Source organism: Panthera uncia, chromosome A2 (genome assembly GCF_023721935.1).
Source record: "Panthera uncia isolate 11264 chromosome A2, Puncia_PCG_1.0, whole genome shotgun sequence".
Taxonomy (NCBI): Eukaryota; Metazoa; Chordata; class Mammalia; order Carnivora; family Felidae; genus Panthera; species Panthera uncia.
In genome coordinates, this window is record NC_064816.1 from 161087439 (window position 1) to 161101127 (window position 13689).

The 13689-nt window shown below is 45.0% G+C and overlaps 1 long non-coding RNA gene across 1 annotated transcript; it reads right to left on the reverse strand.

Moving 5' to 3' along the window:
- Window positions 1–11741: 11741 nt before the first annotated feature.
- LOC125930335 (uncharacterized) lies at window positions 11742–13183 on the reverse strand. Its single transcript, XR_007460156.1, has 2 exons — window positions 12799–13183; window positions 11742–12151 (listed from the first exon to the last, which is right to left on the reverse strand). It is a non-coding gene; the product is annotated as an uncharacterized LOC125930335 (long non-coding RNA).
- Window positions 13184–13689: the final 506 nt, after the last annotated feature.

The window sequence follows — 13689 nt, forward strand, 5'->3', positions numbered from 1 at the left end:
TCCCTCCCCCAACACACACCGTTCCCCAGGCAGACCTGCCTTCCGGGGTCCAGGGTGGGTCTTCTCCACCCGCTCGAGTTCATCATCCTCACGGGCACTTTCTCCCACACTTGGCAGGCCTGCGTCTGCTCTGTCCCCACATGCCTGCCCTCTCCCACGCCCGCACCCCCAGAGCTCCCCCCGCCCCATACCGCACTTACCCATTCTTCTCCAGCTCTTTCCACCTGGATCCCAGGCCTTTGTGTGTATCATTCTCCTTCCGAACGAACATCTCCCTGAGGGCAGGGCTCTTACCTGATCTCACCGCTTGCCTCTCTAGTTCTTGGCATCATTCTTTCATAAGATGGGCATCTAACCATTATTAGTTTGATAAACGAACATGCAAAACATGAATTTAAGGACATGGCCACCAGCCTTCCTAAATCGGTTCCGTTGAAAATAACACGGAAGGGGACATTAGTTAAAATACACGTGAAACACTCCTAAACCAAACCACTGAGAGGATTATAATAAAATAGAACAATTTTAGAGAAAGAGAGAGTTAATTTGTACGTATTATTCCTTTATTTAACAATTCCTTTTTGTGTTTATGCTTGCACAGAAATACGCCTTTTCCCGCTAAAGAAGTTTAAGCTCAGTAACAGTTCTTAATGTGACACTTGTTATAGTGTGGTGTTTATTCCCTACATGAATAAGTATTTTAAGAGTAATAAAGCATTTCAAGGTGCTCACAATAGGACACTCACAACGGAGGCAGCTGGACCCTTTCAGGATTCAACTGTTTGCATCGCTGTGCGCACAAAGCGTGATGAGACGTTATAAAATCACACACCTGCTGTACTTAAAGATACTCATTTGAGGGTCCTAAAAAGACAGTGACAGTTATTATAATAGGATTTAATATGAATAAGAAGTATAACCAGTCTGCAAGACTGTTGCTACCTACAGACTCATAACTAAGAAATTGAGCGCAAATCAAGAAGAAACGAATGGGGCGCCTGGGTGGCGCAGTCGGTTAAGCCTCCGACTTCAGCCAGGTCACGATCTCGCGGTCCATGAGTTTGAGCCCCTCGTCGGGCTCTGGGCTGATGGCTCGGAGCCTGGAGCCTGTTTCCGATTCTGTGTCTCCCTCTCTCTCTGCCCCTCCCCCGTTCATGCTCTGTCTCTCTCTGTCCCAAAAATAAATAAAAAACATTGAAAAAAAAAATTTAAGAAGAAACGAATGGACACTTCGCCGCGGAAACTCCCAGAGGGTTTCAGCAGTGGTGGAAACAGCCCTCGAGTGTCCACAGAAACATTTGCTTCCAAATTACCTTTGCCTGTGAGAAAACACACAGATAGGGGAGCAGCAGAGAAGTAGTTTCACGGCCTCAGCTTAGATATCCACTCTATGAACAAATTCTAGACGCGTGGACTAAGATCTCATTTTGAAAGCAGGAACGCCACGTTTCACGTGCAGAAACGATGACCAGCCATCGGTGACCCTGTTTCCTTATGTCCAACAACATCACCTGCCTGGACACAGTAAATCGCGCGGCCAAGCCAGGCCCGGCGGCGCAAAGAGATCGCGGCGCCCGCTCGGCCCCTCGCTTCTCCCTCTGCACGCGTTTTGCCCGGTGACCCTGCGGTACCCGCCCTCATCGTGGCCTCCTCCACGTGACTTAACGTGCCTAGAAGCACATTAGCGGACACACAGGCAAAGGCTTGGAACGGGCTTGCGCGCTGGGGCTCGGCCCCTCGCGCTTTGCCATCGCCCCGAAGAACGCGCCCGGGCCGGGCCCCCCGCAGGATGGAAAGCCCGTGGCGTGTGGCTGGGCTGCCTCGGTTGCCCTAACCAGCCTACGCTGGCCAACAGCCTGCCAATTCCATGGGAGAGACAGCTCTTTCTGGTTTCTTCTTCAGGAAATGGCCTGTACATCCAGGCAGTGATCCCAGCTGACACCAAAATAGCCCTCACGCGAAGCCCAGCCGGCGGGAAGTGCCAACCCGCAGGCTTCCTTGTGAGTCAGGCGAATCCTACCGTCAGAAACCACTGAGCTCGGGTGGGAAGGCGCTGAGACACCGCCGAGCAAGGAGCCGCCGAGGTCACAAATGGACCACTGCCAGACCACGCCTGGCGAGGGACATCGCCCACCACCTGCGGCCCAGAAAGCCAAACCAGCCTCCGCGGCAACTGGCCTCAAATGGTCGGGACCCAGCCGGCGACCGCAGCCCCTACACCCAACTCAGGACAAGCCAGAGAAAGCCGCACGTGCCCCACGCCGGCCACACATGACGCCTCCCCTCTGGTCAGTCCATCCCAGCTTCCCCGCGCGGCCAGGGCGCACTCGAACCTTCCCCACGCCCTGCCTGCCGCCCAGCGCCTGCGAATACAAGCGATGGCGCTGACCGCGGCTAGAGCGAGCTCTGAATAAGTGCTGTGTGTCCCCACCTGACCGGTCTCTCTTCGCTTCCGCGACAGGAAGGGAGTGGGGAGTCGTGAGTATCGGTACAAGCCACGACAGACACACAAGCACGAGCCACGTGCATGCATCCTAAAATATGACTATAATTAATATTAATAAACAGCGCCAGATCCAAGGGTGACATTCGCTTCCACTCTTTCAGCAAAAGCATGGTCTTTTGTCACAGTGCTTCGGGGAGCTCTTCACCGTGTTCCAGGAGCCTCTCTCCACCCTCAGCCTGCAAACCTCCCGTCCATCCTCCCTGCCAATCTCTCTTCCGAAATCATCACCTGGGCTGGGGCGCTTGGCTGGCTCGGTCGGCACAGTGTGCCCCTCTTGATCTCGGGGCATGCCGGGGGTAAGGTTTACCTGTAGATGGATCGATCGATTGCTCAATAGATAAAATGTTTTAAAAATAAACAAAAATAAAATCACTACCTGGCCTAAATTTGCCAGATTTTCAATCAGGAACGGCTTTACCTGTGAGTTGACCACATCATTTTCATCAAGTACATGGAATCCCAAATCTTGCACAAGATTTGTGACTTGAGCTTTGCGATCGATTCGCCTCCTGTTTTTACAAGTTTGCAGTGTCCCTTCTGCAAGGGCCGCACAAGGATCCTGATGGCACAGGTGACAGTGGGGCAGGGGAAGGGACATTTGTTAATCCTCTCAACATCCAGTAAAGAAACTGCATAATAAAGCTAGCATATCAACACCTCAATGTTTTCATAATTTCCCCTATATTTTAGAAAAATCTTTTAGAAACAAAAATCTGTAGTAAAACGTTTTTATCAAATGATGAAACTCAATAATTTTTATTTTAAAATAGCAAATATAGTGTGATTCTCTTTGTCTCAAACTAATGTTCACAACTATCTGTATATGTGCATTGGAAATACAGCTAAATGATGTGCACCAAATGTTCATGGTAATTACTTCCGGGAGGTGAGGTTTTCAGCATGTGCACATGTGTGTAAGTGTGTGTGTACGTTTGCCTTCTTCTTTGCACAATTACATATTGTTAGAAATTTTATAATAAGGCTCTATCATTGGACAGAAAGGTATTCTTTTAGAAAACCCAAAACTTGAAAATATACACGAAGTAAACAGTAGGCACTGGAGAACAAAGGGCACATGGGGGAACATCCTGGGATCACATAAAATACAGGTAGAAAAACTAAAATGGGGCACCTGGGTGGCTCAGTCGGTTAAGCGTCTGACTCTTGGTTTTGGCTCAGGTCCTGATCTTACGGTTTGTGAGATCAAGCCCCGCATCGGACTCTGTGCTGACAGTGCAAAGCCTGCTTAGGATTCTCTCTCTCTCTCTCTCTCTCTCTCTCTCTCTCTCTCTCTCTCTCCATGTCTCTCTGCCCTCCCCCACTCCCTCCCCCCCCTCAATAAATGAATAAATTTTAAAAATTTTAAAAAAGGAAAGACTAAAAGGACAGATAATAAGGGAGGAAGAAGAAAATGTCCAAAGAAAGGCAATGAGAGGAGGTAACACAACAGTTAAAGGAAAAACAAAATAAAGCCATACAAACAAAAGCTTCTCTCGATTCACCAGTTCCGGTGTTTACTCCAACACAGACAGAGCTTGCACCCATCACTCCCACCTTCAAACCAAGAAAAAAGCTCAAGAACATGAAAACCAACAACTTGTCTTCGAGCAACCAGAGGACTGGGGTCACAGGGCAGCAGAGCTGACTGGGTGGGGCTGCAGTTGGCTGGTGTGCTACACGGTAACTGTAACCCCTGGGCACGGAGCCTGGACGAGCTTTGGGGCTAAAAACCACAATGGGTGCCGTCTCACAAGGCCCCACACTTTCATGAGTTTTACCTGCAGGAGCCTGACCGGGTTGTCACAGGTAATACTGCCCCCAAATCCCCTGGTGTCTGTGGCGGTGGGAAGGGAAGTAGGCACTCTGGAATACAGCCAGTGTTCTCTTCTCTTCCCTTTGCTGCAGGGACCTGCCCTCAGGGGAGGCAGTCTCGTTGAAGCTCTGTGACCTGGGGAAGGACAATTGGATGGATTGTGCCCCTGCTAGTTTTCCTGTCTCATATAAGGGGAGAAGGAGAGGACTGAGGGACTCTTGTAAAGATCACAGCCCAAAGACATTGGTCCATTAAAGAATTGAAGATCCAGGGCACTTGGGTGGCTCGGTTGAGCATCAGACTTCAGCTCAGGTCATGATCTCACAGCTTGTGAGTCCGAGCCCCGTGTCGGGCTCTGTGCTGACAGCTCAGAACCCAGAGGCTGCTTCCGATTCTGTGTCTCCTTCTCTCTCTGCTCCTCCCCTCCTCACACTCTATCTCTCTCTGTCTCTGAAAAATGAATAAACCTTTAAAAATTTAAAAAAGAAACTAAAAAAAAAAAATTGAGGATCCAATCACAAAATTATAGAATGCTTCTCCTCCCCAATACCTTGCCCCCATCAACAGAGCTCCAGTATAATCAGAGTGGGTCACAGCTCAGTGAGCCAGCAATAGAGGCACAGCATCTATTTAAGAAGAAGCCCCAAGGGAAACCCAAGGACAATAGAGATGCATCCGGTAAGAACACTGGAGTAAATCCAAGCTTTGACACCTACAGCTACAGCAAAGATTAAACACAGCACAACTACTTGTCAGGTAAAAAATATTGTTCTCATTAAAGGCCTATTTGCCTCAGTTCCTAGTACCCAATACATATTACTAGATTTCAACAATTAAAATAAAAGGGATACAAAAAGCAAAAAACAAAAAAACAAGAACACTTTCTGAAGAGACAAAGCAACCATCAGAACGAGGCTCAGATATGGCAGAGCTTTTTGGAATTGTCAAATGAAGGCTTTTTTCAACCATGATTAAGATGCCAAGGGCTCCAATAGAAAAAGTGAACCACATTCAAGAGCAGATGGGCAACGTAAGCAGAGAGATGGAAACTCTACAAAAGATTCGCAAGGAAATTCTAGAAGTCAACAACACTGTGGCATAAATGAAGAAAGCCTTGATGGGCAAGAAAATCAGTGATCCTAAAGACACATCAATAGCAGCTTCCCAAACTGAAGTTCAAAGAGAAAAAGTAATGAGAAAAAAAATGGAAGAGAATACCCAAGAACTGTGATACAAAAGATTTAACGCACTTGTAATGAGAATACCAGGAGAAGGAAAGAGAGGCACATAAGAAACGCTTGGAGTAATAATGGTTAAGAATTCTCCAAAATTAGGGAGCACCTGGGTTGCTCAAGTAGGTTCAGCATCTGACTTCAGCTCAGGTCATGATCTCACAGTCTGAGAGTTCGAGCCCCACATCCGGCTCTGTGCTGACAGCTCGGAGCCTGGAGCCTGCTTCAAGTTCTGTGTCTCCCTCCCTCTCTCTCTCTCTCTCTCCCTCTCTCAAAAATAAATAAACACTAAAAAAAAATTCTTTTAAGTTCTCCAAAATTAATGACAGACATGAAACCACAGATCCAGAAGGCTCAGAGACCATCAAGCAAGATAAATACCAAAAAATGTACACTGGGGCATATCATATACAAACTGTAGAAAACAAAGACAAAGAGAACATCCTGAAAGAAGCCAGAGAAAATCGCCTTACTTACAGAAAAAAAAAGAAGGACACCAGACTGCTCTTTAGAAATCATGCAAGCAGGAAGAAAGTGGAGTAAATATTTTAAGTGTTGGAAGAAAAAATTCACTAACCTAGAATTCTGTATCCGGTGAAATTATGCTTCAAAAGTGAAAGGAGATACTATCAATGAACAATCTGAAAAGGAAATTATGAAAATAGTTCCACTTACAATAACATCAGAAAGAATAAAATATTTAGGAATAACTTTAAGCAAGGAGACCCAAGACTTGTATACTGAAAACTACAAAATGTTGCTGAAGGAAATTTTAAAAAGACCTAAATAAATGGGAAAATATCTTGTGTTCAAGGATTGGAAGGGTTAGTACTATTAAGATGATAGTCCTATACCCAATGATACACAGACTCACTGTGATGAATCCCCTATCAAAACCCCAATAACATTTTTGCAGAAATGGAAAAATACCTTACAGAATGCATATGGGAGATCTCACACTTTCCAATCTCAAAACTTACTACAAAGCTACAGTGATCAAAACAGTATGGTACCAGTGTAAGGACAGACACACAGATCAAAGGATATAATTGACAGCCCAGAAATAAACTTTTACACCTATGTTCAATTGATTTTTGACAGAAGTGACAAGACCATTCAACATGGAAAAGAAAAGTCTTCCAAATAAAATGGTGCTGGGAAAAACAGATATCCACAAATGAATGAAGTCGGACCTTTGCCTTCCAAAAATTAACTTCAAATGGATCACAGTCCTAAATGTAAGAGCTAAAACTCTAAGACTTGTAGAAGAAAACATAGGGAAAAATCGTCATGACATTGGATTTGCTGGTGATTTCTCAGATATGACACCAAGAACATAGGCAACAAAGGGAAATAGATAAATTGGACTCCATCAAAATTAAAAACTTTTGTGGATTCAAGATGACTGTCAAGAGAGTGAAAAAACACCCTACAGAATGAGAGAAAACATTTGCAAATCACATATATGATAGAGGTTTTATATCCGGAATATATAAAGAACCCCTCAAAGTCAACAGCACAAAGACAAATAAGCCAATTAAAAAAATGAGCAAAGGACTTGGGCAGACATTTGTTCAAAGAAGATACACAAATGGCCAAAGGGCGCACTGAAAGATGCTCAACATCATTTACTCATCGGGGAGATGCAAATCAAATCCACAATGAGATATATTTCACAACTAGTAGGAAGGCTATAATGGAAAAAAAAAAAGTGGGAAACACCAATATTGGAGAGGATGTAAAGAAACGGGAGCCCTCATACTTTGCTGGAGGGAACATAAAACAGTGCAACCACCGTAGAAAAACTGTTTGGCAGTCCTCATAGAATTACCCTATGACCCAGCAATTTCACTTGTAGGTATACACACACGTTCACAGGAGTGATCCCGACACTAGTCAAAAAGTGGGAAACCACCCAACGTCTATCAACAGATGAATGCATAAACACATTGTGGTATATATACACCACAGAATATTATTGAGCTGTAAAAAAGGACTGAGGTACTGAATCACACTACAACGGATGGACCTTGAAACATTACACTAAGTGAAAGAAACTGTTGTTCATTATAATAAAAAGGAGCCATATATTGAGTGACTAAAGCTTATGGATAAGTGAAATGAATGATAGCAATATGATAAGGGATGGGAGGCAGACATTGGGAACATTCTTACAAGATACTGCACTGCCCATGAAGCAGTACTGTGTAATTTGAAATTGGATTTATGTTAGTTGTAAATGTATATGGTAAACACTCAGACAACCACTAAAATAATTTTTAAAGGAAGTATAATTAGGGCACCTGGCTGGCTCAGTTGGCAGAACATGTGACTCTCGAACACAGAGTTGTTGAGTTCGAGCCCCACATAGGGTATAGAGATCACTTAAAAATCTTTAAAAAATAAAAATAAAAATAAAAATAAATAAAGTGTAGTTTATATACTAAGAAAGAAGTGAAAATGGAAGCATATAAAATGCTCGGTTAAAATCACAGAAGGCAGAACAAGAGGGGAAGTTTTCATTTTGTTTGTTTTTTAAGAAACAAAGGACAAATGCACTGTAGAATCAGTTTGTCAACAGCTTGCTGGTTGTGTTGAATCCATGGATCAAGCTGGGAAAAACCAACATCTTAGACGCAGTGAGCCTTCCTCTCCAGGGACATGAGCGATCTCTCTTCACTTACTTAGATCTTTGATCTCTTCCATCAGTCTTGTGGTTTTCCTCAGACAGATCTTGTACATATTTTAGTAGATGTACACCTAAGAATTCCATTTTTGGTGCTAATATAAATGGAATTCTGCTTTTAATTTCGGATCCCACGTGTTCATCGCTGATCTATAAGAAAGTGGTTGGCTTTTGTGTCCTGGAAACTGGCTATCATTGTTTATCTGTTCCAAGTTTTTTCTTGCCAGTTCTTCAAGATTTTCTATACGGATGATCATGTCATCTGTAAACAGAGATAGCTTCATTTCTTCATTCCCAATTTGTATACTTTTATTTCCTTTTCTTGTCTTATTACTCTAGCTAGGACTTCCGGTATGAGGTTGAATAAGTGGTGGGAAGGGACATTCTTGCCTCTCCAGAGGGGTAAAGCATCTAGGGTTTCGCCATTAAGCATGATGTTAGCTGTAGGGTTTTTTTAGGGTTCTCTATCAAGTTGAAGGAGTACTCCTCCATTTCTTGGGCACTGAGAGTTTTTATTGAGAATGAGTATTGAATTTTCTCAAATGCTTTTTCTCCACCTATTGAGGTGGTCATGTGAATTTTCTTCTTTAACCTGTCAATGTGATGGGTTACCTTAATTGATTTTTGAATGTTGACTAAGTCTTGCATATCTGAGAGAAGTCCCACTTGATCACGGCACATAATTCTTTTTATACCTTGTTGACTTCTATTTGTAATATTTTATTAAGAAATTTGGATCCATGTTCATGAGGATATTGGTTTGTAATCTTCTTTTCTTATATCTTTATGTGGTCTTGGCATTGGGGCAATGCTGACCTTGTGGAATGGGAACTCTCCGTACGATCTGCTCAATTTATCAGTAAATGTTACCAGGTAAAAACTATTAATTATAAAAAAAAAAAAAGACCTCACCTTGATTTAATCAGTGAGCAGCCTTCTCTGTATTAAACATAACAGCATAAACCAACTCCATGTTTAGAGAAACAGTTCTTTACCTGCGGTGGCTGCAGACTGGCACACATTGATTTCCCAGGGTACTACAGGGACCGTACTGGGAACCTGGCATTGCTAATGCTTTTACACAGCTTCCAAAACCTTCAGTTAGGGCAGAAAAATCACAAATGTCTGAAACGGGGTCACATTACCCAATCAAACTCCTTTAATACAATGAATATGTACTGATTGCTTTTGACAAGATTTTTTCAATGTCTGGCACATTGTGGTCACAGCATTTTTTAGCATGAATTATCTTTATCACGTCCGTCCTTAGATCATAACAGGACACCGTTCTTTACCAAAGCGATAAATTGCTTCCAAATATCCTGGATTCCACAATAAAGCACGAACGTGCTCCACCTTCTATTCAGAAAACAAGTTTTTAACAGAGCTCTTCTGTTATACCCACGACTTTACAGACAAGGAACCGAAGTAAGATGATTCCTCCCCATTTCTGCAGTGCACGAGTATTTTCATCAGTGTTACTTTACCACTATGGTAACGTGAACAGGAACGATGCAATCATTGTGCCTCTGGTCACAGATATAAAAATACATGAATGCAAAAAAATAAATAAATAAATAAATAAATAAATAAATAAATAAATAAAATAAAAATAAAAATACATGAATGCATTTTGCCACAGGAGTTAAAGCAACTCGCCTTCAGCTCTTTTTTCTTTCTTTACTAAACATAAAACAAAAGTCTAGTATAATCTCTAGGAGAGAAAATACTTTAGAAATTCCCAGCAGTACATCCACGTCTCTACAGTGACCGCTGCTGTGGGACAAGGAGAGACGGCAGATCTCCCAACAATTGCTGAACCTCACGTGTCACAAAATACAGACAAGGATTTTGAGTTATTTGAAAAAGGGAAGTAGCTGGGCAGAAGCAAGATTAAAACCAGAGATCAGTAATAAATCTAAAGGGTTAGAAAGCTAAAGGCAATACTAAAGATTACGAGAAACAGACGGAAGGACACGTGTTTTCGGTGATGCTTTCAACACTGAAAGTTATATTAAGGAGGAAGACGGACCCAGTGCCATTGGCTTCGGCTCCTTACGGGTATTTTCAGCGTCAAGGACTGCGTGAACAGAGGCAGGCACAGAACATGCATCGTGTAGGATAAAGACCATTTTGTAGATGACAAAGGAGAAGCTGGAAAGTACCGAGATATTAAATAGGAGAGAAGGAGGCTGTCGAGGCAGTCAAACCATTCCCATCCACGTAGGGGTCTGGTGGAGGCCACGCAGACAGGCAAACTCAAACCCCGTGGGCAGGACGGACCCGAGATCCATAGGTTCCCAACCTCACTGTCCAGGACTTGTCTCTAGGGTGATCGTGGCAAAACCTCACCCCCAAGCAGCACGCAAACTCCGGCTGCCGTTCCAGAGTGTCGACGCTTTCTCGGCATTGTCTCCTCCACGGACAACAGGCGATATTGGATTCCCCTCCATAGAAACGTTTCCCACGTGACTAGCCTCCCGTCCCTGGACCCCTCCTGTGAGGCGTGCGGGCACCGTCACCCTTCTGGTCACAGTGTTTATGCACGCATCCCTTCAATACGGTGCCACACACGGCAGCTTGCTTTGAGGCAGAGCAGAGGCAGAGCCCGTGCACCGTAGGTGCATCCACATCCTCCCCCGCGGGACTAAGCACAGCAACGAAGCACATCTGCCCATCTACGTGCACCCCCAGCCGTCGCTCGTCTTCCACCGTCCTCTCTCTTCACACTACTCCCAGAACACTCGGTTCATGCTTGAGAAACTCGAGAATAAATTAGTCTTGTGAGTGCCCTCGCAGAGGGCACCGAACAGCGCACGGAGAGGGGCTCGACCAGGTTTTCAGAAGACGCGAGCGTGCGCTCTGCCTACGTGCAGTAGCTCAGGCCCATCTGTAATCGGATGAAAAAAAATTAAAGCCAGAACATTAAAATAGAAATCACTGAGAGCACCTTTCAGGAGTGACACGGGTTGTTTATGCGTGTTCCTTAGCCCCATCCGAGAATGTCGCACTCGGGCGGTACCATTTCTTTCCAAGCACAGAACTCACTACCTGGAGGAGGGATAAGGAACGCGCTCCCCACAGCATCTTCTTCAAACATCAGCCGGGTCACCTGTGATTTATGTCAGGAATTACAAAGTAATCGTTACAAGGTTAAATTTCCAAACAGAAGCCTGCAGAAAAGTATTCTGCGTAGCTAACAAGAAGACCAATTTCTTGGGGCGCCTGGGTGGCTCAGTCGGTTGAGCGTCTGACTTCGGCTCAGGTCATGATCTCACGGTCCGTGAGTTCGAGCCCCGCATCGGGCTCTGTGCTGACAGCTCGGAGCCTGGAGCCCGCTTCGGATTCTGTGTCTCCCTCTCTATGCCCCTTCCCTGCTCATGCTCTGTCTCTGTCAAAAATAAATAAACATTAAAAAAAATTTAAAAAAAAAAAAAAGACCAATTTCTTTTGGGCGGAAAACACGCAGGTAGTAAGACTGTTGTGAGATTTTAAACACTTGGATGGAGGGGGATATTTTTTAATGGGGATTTTTCTTAAAACTTTATGGAGTTCAAGAAAGACACCTTAAAATGGATACGGAGAGTGGCAGGCACTGTCCCAAGCAGCTCATATCTGTAAGACGTTTTGGAATCTAGCCACGGGCATAAAGCGGTTAACAGTACTCGTCATCATTCAAATTGTTCCCGTTACAAGTAACGGAAAACCGGACCCAAACTGGCTGAAGCATAAAGGAAACCTATCTACTCAGGTAAGCGAGAACACTGACTAGGGCTGGCTTCCGGGCGTAAACTACGTCGCCAGGGCTTGGACTCTGTCCAGATCTCTGCGGTTTCCTATGTGATCCTTCTCTGAGGTTCACGGACTGGCCCCGCAGCGGCAGCTCTCACCCGATGACAGGTCTTCTCTTGTTTCTACATAAGAAAAATTAAAAGAACTTTCTGGTAGCTCCTACAAAAATACGGAGTCCATCTGACCGTCCTCGCTAGGTCATATGCCTGTCCCAGCTACGTCGCTGTGGCCGGGACATTGATTTTCTGACTAGCTCAGGCTGGTCATACGGTACAGTCTGTCCCGGGACTGAAGAGTCCCCAGTGCTGGCGGAGAAGGGCTGGCGGATGGTGAGAAGAACAAAGGTCCCCTTTATGTAGAAAGGACCCGTTTGGGAAAATGAAGTAACTTGTCAAATTCAGACACCTAAAAGGTAAGTCTAGACTTGACCTCGGGTCTACCTATCTAAACCCAAAGCTTTCCCACTCTGTCCTCCACAGGTCCTCTCGCTCATTCACAGGATGAAAAACTCTCAGGACTGCAGAGAGACCCCTACTCGTCTTCTAGACCCATCCCTAATGCAACATACCTCAAGGTGACAATATTTATTGGAAAAGTTTAAACTACTATGTGAAAGATTAGTAAAATCACCTATGAATCTAATTTGGCTTCTCAAGAAATTTTAGCTTCTCCTTAGGCTATTTTTTTAAAACTTCCAAACAGGAGTGGCCAGCTTAGAAAATTTAATTCCACTAAGAACACAATGATCTGAAGTGGAGCTTCAAATTACCTTGTTTCGCAGCCAGAATACTATTTATTCCAAAGTTACAGCAAACATTTTAACTTTTAAGGTCTTTCCTGATCGATTTCTAACCAACTTGGTAACTTCTTTAGACCTACTTTCAGGGAAGTAAAAAAAAGGGGAGGGGGGCGCCTGGGTGGCTCAGTTGTGGAGCCTGGTGGGACCCGGTTTCGGCTGGGGTCATGACCTCAGGGTTTCTGAGTTCAAGCCCTGCCTGCGCTCTGGCAGAGCCTGCTTGGGATTCTCTCTGCTTCTCCCCCAGGCGCGCACTCACTCTCAAAATAAACAACAAAACAGGACTATTTGCATTTTGTATGTTTTCTGTGTACTCTGAACTGAACCTTATTTCAATAAAAGTACAAACATAAGTTTAAACAACTGAGTCACTGTCATTAAAAAAAAAAAAAAAAAGACAAACTTGTCCCAATTTGTGCTTCTGGCCGTGACGGAGGTTTAGGGACCAGATTTAAGGTCTTACCTCCAACAAGTAAAAGATCAGACAAAATGTAAGCAACGACGGTTTTCTGGCACTCGACTGTCATCGTTAAGAAAAGGGAAACAAAGCGAGCGGAGGTTTCCAGGCCACAACTGGAACCGCGCGAGGACACAACTGCGCCCCGCAGGAGGCCTCCGGGAGCCCGGGAGGGGCTGGCCCGCGGGGCACCGACCCCGGCCCGGCCCGAGGGCCCCGAAGAAGCGCCCGACACTCTGCCCTCCGCGAGGCAGCCCAGCGCCGCACGCGCGGCGCTCGAAGTCACTTCGCGGAGCGTGAACGGCCGGCACCCCGCGTACAAAATTCACGTCGGGCATCCGATCGAACTTGGCCAGAGCCCTCCAGGTCCCAGCGGAAGGAGAGCGCAGCCCACCGGGGAGGACGCT